Source organism: Bactrocera neohumeralis, chromosome 6 (genome assembly GCF_024586455.1).
Source record: "Bactrocera neohumeralis isolate Rockhampton chromosome 6, APGP_CSIRO_Bneo_wtdbg2-racon-allhic-juicebox.fasta_v2, whole genome shotgun sequence".
Classification (NCBI taxonomy): Eukaryota; Metazoa; Arthropoda; class Insecta; order Diptera; family Tephritidae; genus Bactrocera; species Bactrocera neohumeralis.
This window is the reverse complement of record NC_065923.1, coordinates 24,356,324-24,371,406: the sequence shown is the minus strand read 5'-3', so window position 1 is coordinate 24,371,406 and position 15,083 is coordinate 24,356,324. Positions and strand designations below refer to the sequence as shown.

Below are 15,083 nucleotides of genomic sequence, written 5' to 3'. Positions count from 1 at the left end.
TCGAGGTTCCCTACTTTTTTAAAGAAAAAACACACAAAATTCAAATTTAATGCGGAATGCTAATTATCATTCGAAAGAACATTTTTGGACATTTATTTTTTGAAGATTATCTCCTTTAAATGTTGGCCGCGGCTACATCTTAGATGGTCTATCCCTTGAATACAATTTTCGATGACTCGTTCGAGCATGGAGACCAGTCGCCAAAATCTGAATCGAAGCGGGATTGTCCGTATAAACTTTAGACTTTACATATAACCACAAGAAAAAGTCTAACGATGAGATATCACATGATCTTGACGATCGACCGACTGAGCGACCGGCCCAAAACGTGAAATTATCTGCTTACCGAAGTATTCTCTCAATAAATCCATTGATCGATACGAGTGTGGCGCCGTCTTGTTGAAACCAACTGTCGTCGAGATCACGGGCTTCAATTTCAGTCATCAAAAAGAAGTTTATCATTGCGCAATAACGGTTGCCATTGACGGTTGCCTTCTCACCGGCATAATTTTTGAAGAAATATGGACCGATGATTCTATCGGCCCACAAACCACACCAAATCGTTGTTTCTTTTGAATAAAATGGCTGTCTTTGAATCTCTTCAGGTTGCTCTTCATCACAAATGCGCTAATTTTACTTATGGACCTACTTATTGAGCCATAAATGGGCCCGAAAAAAATTTAGCTCGAAATCGTCGGATCTTCTTGGAACTTTTCAAGAGCCCATAGAGCGAAGCGATGTCGCTTGGGAAGATCGAGCGGCTTCAGTTCTTGCACAAACTGTATTTTGTACGGTTTCAATTTAAGATCTGGACGTAAAATGCCAAGTCGTTCCAAACGTCAGTCAGAGTTGCTGCGAACGGCGCCGAATCGACTCTATACGTGGCTTCGTGTACACCCAGCTACGGTTGCTACACTATCTTCGCCGCGTTCTGGCATGCTCTATTCTGTCAAATATTATTCAATAATAAATGATGGGTCTCAAGATGGGTGATGGAGTTGCGAATAGTATGCTCAGTATGTCGACTATGTTGACCATAACTCGAAGAAAGCGGACGAAACACATTCTTAAGGAACGTGAATTTTCATAATAGAGTGGAACGATTTGTGAACGTTGTTCAGGCGTAAGTTTCTTCATGGTGAAATCCGAAACAATACTGAACAAAAATAATATGACAGCTGGACACGGCTCACACGTGATCTGTCATAAAAGGTCTATTGAAAAAAGTACCTCTACTTGGTTCACTCGTTATATCAACGAATTGACATTTTTTCAGTGAAATAACGCAAGATTTGAAGCAAATCCAAATTAGAATTCTTCCTTATCACAAAAGTTTGACTGGTTAGTTATGCATCTGCTCTGATCTGCTGTGAAAATGGTATCTTTTCAAAAGCTACCAATTCATGTCTCATAGGTCGCAACATCATATATGGAAAATAAGTAACTACTTTATTGTGAAACTCACTAAAGTATATAAAGTGGTTTATAGAAAGAAATTTGCTAGTACTAATAATTTCAGAAAACTTGCTTTTTTATAAGTGAGTAGAAAATAATGTCGAACTAACATAAAGTTTCCCTGGAACAATTTTGGTTTTTGTAAGATGTGTCTATTAACGTTTAAAGATCAAAACTAAAAATGCGATAGATATATGAAATTCTTTGTTAAATAGTTCTTTAATTAAAAACTTGAACTAAATATCGTTTCATTGCTCACTATCATTTGAATAATAAAATTAAGCGAAGCTGCATGCGACGGTTCGAAAATTCAGATCAAGATCTCAATCTCAAGCGTCGTTTTCTCCCTTGTAGCGCTTCATTTCGAATCGATTTTGAGCGAAATTGTTTCTAGTTTATTGCTTTTTAAACAATCTTCTTTGAAGGAATAGTGGAGTTTACACTGTCATTTTTCAACACTTCGTTGCTTTAGCGTGTGTTCTATTACAACTCGCTTTCAAGGAAATGCAGCTAATAAGGAATTAGCCTTATAATTCATACGTTTGATGACCAATTACCTTTTACATTTAGTCACTCATTCACTTTCCTAATAAAATAATTGCACATTATTGCAACAGTAACAATTATTTGAATGAATTGCGCGAATTAATAGTTTCAATTCGACTAATGTGTTCGAGTGCTATTTATTGCAAATGTGACCACTAAGGTATTCCAACGCGACAATAATACAATTTCAATATAAATTAATAGAAAACACTAAAAATTATAAAAGCTTTAAATCTTAGTATGTGACCAAACTTGCTTTCAGGCACGTTCTATCATTTGCATATCCGATTGCTGATAGTCGCCATATACTACTCTTACGAAGATGTGAGTGAAAGATAGCGCGGAAATTAAGTGATTTTATATACATATATAGTATGTATGTATGTTTACTCTCGTACATACATACATACATACATGCAAACGTATCTAGAAATATATTATATATAATTTTAGCTGTTGCCATATGTGAAACTGCAATGGTTTATAGACAAATATAAGCCACATATATATGTATACATTAGAGGGAGACGATTTTTTTCTTATAAAATCGTAAATGCGTTAAATGTGCGACGAATCATTCTGAACAATTTTGCCTAAGAGACTATGGGCCTAACAGCAGTTTCAAGCCAGCGATTTTTAAGGTCAAGTTTAAGAATAATCGGTTTCATTGGAGATATGTGACATAGTTGTTCGATCAGACCGATTCCGTCATATGATCAATGGAATAATCAAATGCACCTATGTTTTAAATTTCATTTTGATATCTCAAAAACTGACAAACAATTTTTTTATAATCCTTATAAAACTTCGCTAAAGGGGTACATGGGTTTCCTCAGGTAAAAAACTGCCTTTTTTCAACGATTTTTTCTCATGTAAAAAATTAAACATTTTATTAGAATTTTTATTTTTTATTGTTACATTTTTTATTAATTGTTTATTGATACAACCTTAACTTAGAGCTAGGACGTATGAAAAAAAACTTAAAATTCTTTTTTTGGCAGACATTTTTACAATGTCGAAAGTTGTGCGACATTTTTCTGTGTATAATTTTATCAAAACATCCTTTATTCAAACCAGTTTCGTGAAAAAGTTTTAAAGACTGCGCTCTTAGTCAGAGTTCTAAAATGAAACTATTACTCAGATTAACATGAAAATTTAGAGCAATATTCTGGAGGTGTTGTCAAATTTAATAAGACAATAAAAAGAACGATATTTTCTCCGTTTTTTTGGGCTCTGTAAATCGACCCGCTCTAATATGCATATATATATATATATATATATATTTTAAATGAGTATATTTGCATATGTTTACTTCTAGATACAGATATACGTACTCACCAGTTGCAGTTATATATGTATGTACATATGTATATCTGTAAGAAGGTCAAGTTTATAGTAGCACAGAAATTGGAAATAAATCATCCAGCAACCGATTTATGGTCTACATAATCGACCAAGTGAGCAAACAATTAATCGTTTACTTTATGCAAATGTAACAGAAGAGAAATATGTGAAAAATATATCAAATTGTTGGACACAACGTTACGGTGAATAAATGATTTATAACAAACTTTTTGTGAGTGTGTGAGTGTATATATGTAGATATATATTTTAGATATAGGTATATCAAAGCCGCGGTCAAAAAATGAAAATTCAAAAAGTAAATGCTGTAGGTTATCAAATAAAGTATGTGCGTTTTTTTTTTTTTAAATGTTATAGCTCTTAAAAAATCACCCGATAGTAGCACAGAAATTGGAAATAAATCATCCAGCATCGATGCAAATTAAAGTGAACAAATTAATAAGAATAAATGATTTATACACAGATGTGAGTGTGTGAGTGTATATATGTAGATATATATTTGTAGATATAGGTATATCAAAAAAAAATAAATTTGAGTGCTGCAGGTTATGTATGTATGTATGTAGTAGTTATAGAGTATTTTACAAACAAGTTTATTTAACAATAAAAAGGGCGTAACATTAATAAATAATCATCACTGCGACTTGTACAGTGTGTCACATAAATGTGAATACCAAACGAGTTAATAATTACTAAAGAGTGGCGATGATTTATTTCATATTTGTGATTGAATAATTCGAGCCAGTATTTTTAAAATTATAAATTTTGAATGCACATATTTTTTTCAAATTAATTTTCGAAATTTATTTGAATTTTGAATTGGCAGAATTCATAAATAATTTTTTAGGAATAAATTTGCAATCACGATAGCAAAATTATCTAAACACTTGCAGTATATGTATATGTATGTAGTACATTTTCAGACTTTCATATGCCATATACATACATATACATACATATGCACATATATTTTCACATTTATAAATATTACGTGGGCATTGTGGAATTTGTATGGCGTATAAAAATCAAATTAAGCTTGACAATTTAAATGCATATATATATTATATAAAAACATGAGTGTAAGTTTAGAAAAGTGCTGCTTTCATAGAAATACTCGTGAGTGTTAGGATTGCATTTTCACCAGTAGACGTACATACATACATATGTATTTATATAAAGGTAGATATTAATTCCTTGTTGATGAATATGCAGTATATCTCTGGCTGGGTATAGAAATAAATCGTTTCACACTTTATAATGGTTTGTCAAAAAAGTCTTGCGGTATTTTTATTGAATTTTTTTTTTTATTGAAATTGAAATGAATTTTTGATGACTCATGAACGCTATAACTCACGAATGACTTAAAAGAAACGACAATCAATCAAACACGTGTGAAATGAGCTTTCCAAAAAGGTATAGCATGACCCGATGCGACGAATAAAACTAGAACTAAGCGCTTTCAGCGCCAACTAGCGCAAATACCGCAAGACTTTTTTGACAATCTATTATTCAAATCAATTCACATACTAATAAATTAATTTTGAATTTAAAAATTTGTGGAATAATAAAATAACTTCTTTAAGTAATTTTAGGTACAACTATATGTACATATATATATCATCTTGTATAGTAGTATATACATACATTTTTTAATACATTGTCAAAAGTGCCCAAAAAATGTAAATAAGACGCAAAATATTTATTTATTCAGCAGTATTTATTTGTCACCTTCAAAGTAATCCTCACCTTGTGCCAACGATTTTTTCAGTGCTCGAAACACTTTTCATAAGCAATTTTTTGGGGCTCCTCAGCTCCTTCAGCGAATTTTCTTTTATCTCTTCGATCCACTGCTATTCATTGCGTTTATTCCACGGAAAGGCAATTACAGTTTGGGGAACAAGAAAAAAAAAACACACGGAGCCCAATCTGGTGAATATGGTGGTTGATCGATGGTATTCATTGCGTTTTTAGCTTTAAATTTGGTCATAAGCGTACTCTTTTTGAAAAAAAATTGTACCACTCGTACTTCGTCGTCGCTTGTGTTTTTGATAAAACTGAATCACCGCAAGTCTTTTCCAAAGTCGCAAGGTTTTCATGGTAAAAAATGACGTTTTTGCGAATTTATTTCTTAAATATGGATTGAGTAAGTTTATTTGGATCTTTTGTACATTATTGAGCACACTTTTGGCAATGCAGCGCAGTTTTTTCATGCAGAAATACATATTGAAACGTATGCCGGTTACAGTGGTTCTCCCAGAACGTCTTGAGAAAAAAACACTTTGGGATATTCACCATAACTCGGCTAACTCTTTAAAAAGACCAGATTTATATCTTTTGTAGACATTATTAACCAACAATTATTTTTTATTGTGTACATATATGTCTGTATGTAGGTTGGTTCCCATGAAATTTGTCTAGTTTTTTGTACCTAGCCGAGTCATTCAACTTTCAGACTACTAAACTTCAACTTAAAACTGCTTATAATTACTTACGAACTTTGAGTTGGCGATAAATTATGTGAAAAGCAGTTTTTTTTATCTCCAAGAATTATTTCAAATTATTTGCTCAAAGTCTAACTTTGGTTCAACATGCACGCTTTTTGCACATTTTTGATTTTTTATCATTGTTTGTTTGACTTAAAGCATGATCACTAAGCTGAAATCGGATCAGTGGAGCTCATAGTATTTACGGATTGCCATAAGTCCTTGTATGAAAACTTTTTTATTTGACAAGATATCCTCACGAAATTTGGTATATTTTCTTATCCGCGGCAACGCTATAATCTCCAAACAAATTGTTGAGTTCGGACAACTATAACTAATAGCTGCCATATAAACCGACCGACCAAAATCAAGTCCAGGTATGGAAAACTTTTTTATTTGACAAGACAGCCTCTTGAAACTTGGCATAGATTGTTATATAAGACAGTGTTATAATTTTCGAACGTATTGTTCAGATCGGACCAATATAACATATAGCTGTCATACAAATTGGATGATCATAAGCAAGATAAAGATCCATTTATACCTCTAAATGCTTTAAAAAATATAAAAAATCCACCAGTGAAGAGTATTATAGCTTCAAAATAGTCGAAATTAACGTTTTTTTCTTGTTTGCATTAAAATCAAAATAAAAGATCTATAGCTGTAAAAAAAGACCCATTGCCTTATACATTAAATATAACAATACAAGTACATAAAAGTACTTAATTTGTAACTTTAATTGAGTGGGTTCACACTCTACTTACTTACATATGTATGTATGTACATCGAAATCTAACCACAACCAGCTTTGTGCGTACATTTAGACTTCCGTTTGGCTCCATTATTTTGCCTTAGCGCACGTACATACATACATATATACTATTTTACCTTCTTTCATATTAGTAATAAGTCTGTTTGTGCTCGGGTGGCGCTAATACCTATTCTAAGGCCTTTTGAAGTCCACTTAGCCCACCATTTACTTAACTCTTTGCTTTTGTAATTTGTTTGTGTTGTAAGCATTACTTCGGCCTGCTTTTCAAATGTGTTTCTGAGCTGCTGCGGAACTCTTAATTTGTCAGCTGGCTACTTTTATAGCATAATTACACACACATACAAACAGATATTTGTAAAATAGCGGTGCTAAGTAGGTGTTGCAGGTTATTAGCGTAACACCCATTCTGCTAATTGAAAAGACAAACTGCAAGCAAAGTGGCAGACAGAACCAAGTGGTCAGCGCTTTTTACATACATACATACATACATTAATATTTAATTACATAAGCATGTACTTACTAGCGTAGGCACTTTAACTGCTCTTATGTAGCCGGCCGTAAGTCTAAGTGCTATAAGAAATGTATGACTAAATAAGTTCAAATTAAAGTGTGCAAATTTATTATGGTGGTCGCGTTAATATAAAACCGTTAAAAATAAAAAAAATATAATGATGTAAAAATATTAGTTTCTGATTTTCCTAAAATAATTCAAATGATTCATCATCAGTATGACCGTTATCATTATTACATAAAAATCATTATGACTCATTTATCATCATCATCATCATCATCATCATCATCATAATCATCATCATCATCATCATCATCATCATCATCATCATCATCATCATCATCATCATCATCATCATCATCATCATCATCATCATCATCATCATCATCATCATCATCATCATCATCATCATCATCATCATCATCATCATCATCATCATCATCATCATCATCATCATCATCATCATCATCATCATCATAATCATCATTATCAAAATCATCATCATCATCATCATCATCATCATTATTCAAATCAAATTTTCATCGTTATCATTTTTTAATCATCATCAACAAAATCATTATCACTGTTATGATTATCACCATCACCACCTGATCGAGTCCATAAATCATAATCACGCATGTTAATCTGCTAACTTATTTCACGGCACCACCCTGTGCCAATGAAAATTATTAATTCACAAAAATAAAAGACCACCCTAATGTTTACATTTAATTCGCACTTCGCACTCTTCATTTAAGAACAGTTAAACATACATTAAGCACATTAAAATTTCATATATATACATAATAATGTGCGTTTATATACATATATATATCACGCTATACTTAGCAAAACTGCGCATCTCAGCAAGGCAAGAGCTCCCCAGACACCCATTTAAATATTTTCGCTACATTCTCCACATATGGCATGGCCTAGTGGCTTTTGTTTATTTAACTATCTTTGCTTCTCCAACTTTGTTTTATTTTTATTTTGCATTTTTAATTTTTCTTTGCATAACTTTCAAGTCATCTTTCTTTTGTTGATTAACCCTCCTCGTTTTAGTTTGTGTTACGTTATTTAGTTTTTATTCAGCTCATACTTATTATATAATGAGTCTGCTATGTTGACATTGAATTTCATTAAATGTGTATCAAAAAGCGTTGCCAACCAAGAGAAGAGGAACGACCTTTAAATAGCTAACAAATGCAGCTGGTGGCCATGGGTGGATATATACATATGTATATTTTTGCTTATATATGTTTATATATATACACTCATATGGAAATATTTATTGGAAGAGTTTTTATGCATATAGACTCAATATAAAATTGCTTAAGGTATAAAGAAGACAGAAGCAGATTTTATCACGATTATAACCCTTCCTATAATGAACAAATTTAATATTAATATTTGCTGAAAAAATTTTACATGAACAAAAAGACTTTACCGGGCTTTGCTTTAGTTCACCGGACTTGTATTTCTATGTACATAAGTATGAGTCGTAGTTCAAATTGGTCATATCGTAAAAAGTGTGGTTGAGATCCGCTTCTTCATATAGATAAACTATTTGTTTCAGATAACATTATTTTTTTCCGATGTTTGAATAATTTCCAAAATTTGCTAGAATTCGAAACATCTGAGAAAATGAGAACTCCTTGAGGGGTTACATGGGTTTCCTCGGGTAAAAAATAGCCTTTTTCAACAATTTTTTCTCATATAAAAAATGAAATATTTTATTAGAATTTTTTATTGTTACAAACAAACACTATTAACAAAGAAATTCTGAAATTTTTGGAAAAAAATATTTTAAAATCGGCCATTGCTATGCCATTTCCGGTGACCCCTCGGAAAAAAGATGCGTCCGCATTGGCAGGATAACACCTTACAGGATCATCTAAAGTGAAAAAATACGTGGTTTTGTTAAAACCTTAATTAAGAACTTGGACGATGGAAAAAAATGAAAATTGGAGTTTTGGCAGACAATTTTAGAAAAAAATTAAAATATCAGTAAAAATTTCGCGACTTTTTTTTAATCCATCGCAGAAATCTTTAAGAATTGTATCTCATAGAGCTGTGTAAAATTTCATGAAGATTGGTTGAATAGTACTCGAGAAATTTTGCCAACCGTCTTCAAAATCACAATTCCGAGAAAAGCGCGTTTAAAGGCGGCGCACTTAGAAACTATTGAAACTACTATTGAAAATTTAGTACTACATTCTAGAGGTATTGTAAAATTGAATAATACAATAAAAAAATTGATTTTTTGAAACCCGTAAATCTATGTAACCCCTTGAAGTAATTCTGCTAGCAAATTGGGTATGTAGTTTAATCTTTATTTTTGTAAAATTTAGATTCGACGCTACCAGTTGAAATTTCATAGCGCCGGTCGAGGCATTCCCGGCACTATCGATGGTTAGATTGTGAAGAACAAGCATTAAAAATTATTAAATCAGAATTTTTAATACTAATCGAAACAGTTTTCTTTAACAGATTACATATTTCATTGGACAATATCGTACTTGTATATACCTCGAATATGAGCCAAATCATGCCATAAATATGGTTTTAGGTAAAATTCGTATCTGGCGCCATCTATCGATATTTTATTATTGTTATTAATTATTACAAAGATGAGAAGTTCTCAAGGGGTGGTTTAAAGCTTTTCCAATTCATATCTGTTCTGCATTGCTATACGTAAATATTTGATTAGTTACGGCAGCAACATTATCTAATTAGTTGAGTCTGGTTTTAGACTTACGTATATTTACATAACCTATTTTCGACCTATATTGTAATATAAGTATAATATAAAAAAATATATATATTTTTTTATTTGCAGAAAATCAGCATATACTTCTTTAATCGGCCAGAGCTGCTGCTACAGAACATATAATAGTTCAATTAATATTTTGAAGTGAAAATTGTAAGTACAAAAATTGATTTTAATCGAGAACTTATATTAATTAATAATCCGAATTTAGTAAAAAATTGTTGAATTATTATAAGTAACTCTTGACGATTTGTGCCCCTAACGATTGTTTGTAAAATCTAAACCTTCTTGAGATATGTTTACTATTTGGGGTGGGTAAATAAAGACAATGTTTTTTTTTTGCTTCGTGCTCTGAAAAATTGCTTGTTCTCCAGTATGAGCTCTTTATTGTAATGGAATGCCCTCCGCCTAATGATTTTCTATTTTTTTCTTATTATCAGATAGCAAAATGCATATATCGCTTCCAACTACTAGAAAACATATTTCGTTTCATAGATTTAGTAAAAAGTTTATTGCTCTACAAAATGGTTTTTACGATTTTTTCGTAAACCTAACCATTTAAAAGATGTTGCCGATTGAACTTTGACTATTTTAAGGCCAGGTTCCTCTAAAAAACGTAATTTTTTTTTCAATACATTTTATATTTATTGCAAAACATGTTGAGTAATCAATTTTTTTTCATATGAAAGTACATATATTATATTAAATTACTTGAAAATTTTTTTTTTTTTTTTTTTTCAAAATGGCGGTCCTGAAAATGGCTGCTGAAACTCATCCGATTCGTAGATGGATGACATCATTTCTTGGAAAAGAATTATCTGAAAGCAAAAAACAAAACGGTTTCATGTTCTGTATCGAATTAGCTATGGCCTCAAGCAGAATGAAACATTTTCAATGAAAAAAAAAAAAACAAAATGGCGGACTTTTGAATTTTTTTAACCCTTTTTTCACTTTTAATTGTTTATAACTTTTTTAAATAATAATGAATATTTCTGGTTCTTTTTGAGGCCATAGCCAGACATCTAAAGAGTAAAATGCCGTTTGATTCATATCGATTAGTACAATAGTTTTGAAATGAGAGTGTCATCGATGCGAGAAAACGTGGTTCTCGGTCTTGCTGACCTTCGGGACTAATTCTATACTATTTCTACGAGTATAATACAGTAGCAATTTATGAAAAAAAAATTTCGATTTTTTCAAAATTGTTTGGAGGAACCTGGCCTTAAGCCATTTTTTTAATAATACAGCTCATTGTAAATAAATCACTTTAAATTGCCAAGCTCAAAACCTTGTAGGAAATTTTCTGTTCTACAAAAATTGTCTACAAATTTTTCCATTAAGTTAATCGTTCACGAGATGTTAATTGTCAAACAACAACGCCTATCAAAGGGAAACCTAAAAAGAACAAAAAAGAGAAGAAACCCACGTCTTGTCACCATTAAAGTTATGTTTGATTAATGTAAAGTTCTCAGCTGCTTTTTCAAGCATTTCTTTCGCAAACTTGCAGTCGTTTTTGCAAAAGTTTTAAGTCTCTTGATATGAGTATGGAATTGACACATTACACACCCAAAACATTTACGATGATATTCTGAGTCGGTCCATAAGAAATTTTGAGATCCCTGCCATCACTCTAAAGCCAACTCGACAATTTTCAACCACGTTTTCTTTAAAATTTTCGATGTTATAGGCATAAGCAGAGGTGGATGGACGACACGATTGATGATTTCCCCAAAACACTTCTGCAGACATTTCAACATTCTTTAGCTGTGGTTCCATTGGAAACATAAAATTTCCGAACATACTTTTTGTTAAACTTTTTTCTATGGTAAAAAGCGCGTCTTAAACAAATAGCTTACATGAAAGGGGTGCCAATCTACAAAAAAATATTTATATATTTACGTTTATATGGATCGTTCAACAAATCAATTTAAGTTTTGCTTTACTTACATACAAAATTGAGTAATTTTGTGTTAAGTAATTGACAATCCAACTTTGACTCGCACTAGTTCAGTTCAAAGTAACTGGAATACAATAGCAATGATTACAGCGAAGTCGCGCATACCTTCATCTATCTTCATATATATTTTTTGCACTGATATTATATTTCCAACTTCAGTTCATTTAAATGAACATACCAAATAACTGGGCCTGAAAAGTTGCAAATAACAGTATTGGCACATATATTGCTCGCTTATTGCATGCAACACGATTTCAGTCGACCACTGAAGCGAACCGACAATGACACAATTCAATAGAATAAACTATCAATTAATTTTACAAAACGCAATTAGATTTTGTCACATGACAATTTTCTAATATTCGGTCTACTTATTACGCTTGAATAGCTTGAATGGACAGACATAAATACAAATTTTGTAGGAATGTTTTACCAATATTCATTGCAATTTGTGTGCAACGTTTTCGGTTATTAATTTACTTTTGTTTAATCCATTCTTGCTAACTTGTTTTCTAACCATACTACATACATATATATCCTTAATTATGCATTGATGTTAATTTCAGCAGTTTTAATATATGGTTCAATAAACTGACAATCGCAACTTAATTGAAAGCACAGGTTAATTGACAATTAAACGCAAAATCTCATTTACCGGTAGAGTTGTTTTACTCGGAGATAAATTTGTAGTCGTAAATTACTTGTGTGTTCGATTGTTACCCAAATAGTTATATGAAAATATATCTTAAAATATAATAAATCAACTGTTAAATCAAGAATAAGTTGATGCTTCACTAAGCTATTAAAAGGTTATCCGTTTTTTAGACCTTTTTTCAGTAGCTCAATTCTTTTGCCAAATAATTTTAGCTAGTGACGAATAGAAGAAACAACTGTCATAAACAAGCCGATATACAATGTTGTAATACTTTATTGCATCCACACACTCTCCTGCATTGATTATGCTGGTCGCTTGCTCTCTCTCCCACTTTTCATTACAAAACGTCATAGTTTATCAAAGGGTTATATTCATGTGTTAGAAAACACACGTTTTTTGTCAAATTTTTTAAGAAGTATTTTATTTAATAATCAAATAAAAATAATATTCGTTAACAGCATATAATGTACATTATAATCGGTGATTTATTTTAAAAAGTTTTGTATCCCCTTGATGCTGTAGCTAGTCTTCCTCCTTCCTTTAATCATTACCTGCTAAAAAATGGTGATCCATTTCGACGATCCCTACTTTTTGAAAGAAAAACCACAGAAACTTCAAATTTAATGGGGAGTGTTTGTTATCAGTCGAAAGAACATTTTTTATGTTTATTTTTTGAAGATTATCTCTTTCAAATATTAGCCGCGGGTACGTCTCAGATTATCCACACGTTGAGTCCAATTTTCGATGAGTCGTTCGAGCATTTTGACTGGTAACTGGCGAATGACACGCGTAATGTTTTTCCCCAAGGTCTGAATTGGAGCGGTATTGTCCGCATAGGCTTTAGACTGTACAAATCCCCACAGGATTGGTGGCCAATCGACCGACCCACTCAAATGTTCTGACGCGATGTGTGGAAAGTGGCGCCGTCTTATTGAAACCAAAGGTCGCCGCGATCACGAGCTTCAATGTCAAAGCATCAAAAAGGCGCGATAACGGTCACCATTGACGGTTACGTTTTCACCGGTATCATTTTTAAGACATGACCGATGATTCTACTGGCCTACAAACCACACCAAACCTTATTTTTTCTGAATGAAATGGCAGGTCTTGAATATCTTCAGGTTGCTCCTTGTCCAAAATGCGGCATATTTCTCGGTTATATACCCATTGCGCCAGAAATACGCCTCATCGCTAAACAAAATTTGGCTCGCAAACGTCAGATCTTCTTAGAACTTTTCGAGAGCCCATAGAGCTAAGCGTTTCAGTTCTAGGACAAGCTGAATTTCTTTTATTATATAATAATTTATGATCTGAACGTAAAATGCGCCCAGTCGTTTCATACGTCAGTTCGAGTTGCTGCGAACGGCGTCGAATCGACTCTCCACGGTCTTCGTTTATATTCTTAGCTTCGGCTGCTATAAATTTTTTACTGCTTGCTGGACATGGTCTAATCGATCGAATATTATCCAATAAGCAATGATGGGTCTCAAGATAGGTAATGATGTTGCGAATAGTACGCTCAGAAGACCGATTATGCGAAGCACATGAAACACATTATTTCCAGCACGTGAATTTTCATAATAAAGCTGAACGATTTGTAAACGTTATTCAAGCGTAAGTCCTTCCTCGTTGAAATGCCAAACAATACTGAATAAAAACAAGAAAAAACGTTAACTTCGGTTGCACCGAAGCTAAATACCCTTCACAGGTGCATTTCTGTTAGCAACTATGTGTTCAGTTTGTATGGAAGCTATATGCTATAGTCAACCGATCTGATCAATTTCTTCGGAGATTACATTGTTGCTTTAGAAAATAATATATACCAAATTTTGTGAGTATATGTGAGTTGTCCATACAAGAACTTGATTCCGATCGTTCAGTTTGTATGGCAGCTATATGTTGTAGTGGTCCGATATCGGCCGTTCCGACAAATGAGCAGCTTCTTGAAGAGAAAATGACGTTTGCAAAATTTCAAAACGATATCTTAAAAACTGAGGGACTAGTTCGTATATATACAGACAGACAGACAGCGGACATGCCGAAGCTCAACATACTGATCATTTATAAATAACTTTAAGGGTCTCCGAAACAAACTTCGTGACTTAATATACCCTGTTCAGGGTATAATCATGACAACTTGACACGACGAAAAAGTACCTCTACTTGAATCACCCATTCTAAGTATATGTAGTTATTTAAGAATTTGTTGATTGAACCATATGTTTGGGTCTACACATATCGAAAAATATTTGATATGACAAAATTTTGTTATTATGCAACTCTCACATAGATATGAACGTCTACTGGAGCGTTATAATTCAACATTTTAGTTTCGGCGCACAATTTTAGCCACAACCAATTGAGTGAAATGATTTGGCAATTAACATTTGACCAACAATAACAAAATTATGTGCTTATGACATTAAAATCTATGTCATTATATATCTTCTCCGGCCCGCTTGTGGTTTAATTAAATCATTTTAATCCCAATAAATGTCAAATGTGCCATTTTCTGGTTATCGAAAACCTAAAAACAAATTAAAATTCTGACTATGATATTGCTCTAAATATG

At 32.4% G+C, this 15,083-nt stretch overlaps 1 protein-coding gene and 1 long non-coding RNA gene across 2 annotated transcripts in view; one reads left to right on the top strand and one right to left on the bottom strand.

Annotated features, from left to right (window-relative positions):
- Positions 1 to 15,083, top strand: part of LOC126762238 (CD82 antigen) — a 122,986-nt gene that overhangs the window by 25,601 nt on the left and 82,302 nt on the right. Inside the window, exon 2 of the mRNA XM_050478840.1 lies at positions 9,969 to 10,052. The gene's annotated coding sequence lies outside the window, so the exon portion shown is untranslated. The remainder of the gene's footprint in view (positions 1 to 9,968; positions 10,053 to 15,083) is intronic.
- On the bottom strand, positions 10,529 to 12,029 carry LOC126762242 (uncharacterized). Its single transcript, XR_007667433.1, has 3 exons — positions 11,847 to 12,029; positions 11,466 to 11,772; positions 10,529 to 10,717 (listed from the first exon to the last, which is right to left on the bottom strand). It is a non-coding gene; the product is annotated as an uncharacterized LOC126762242 (long non-coding RNA).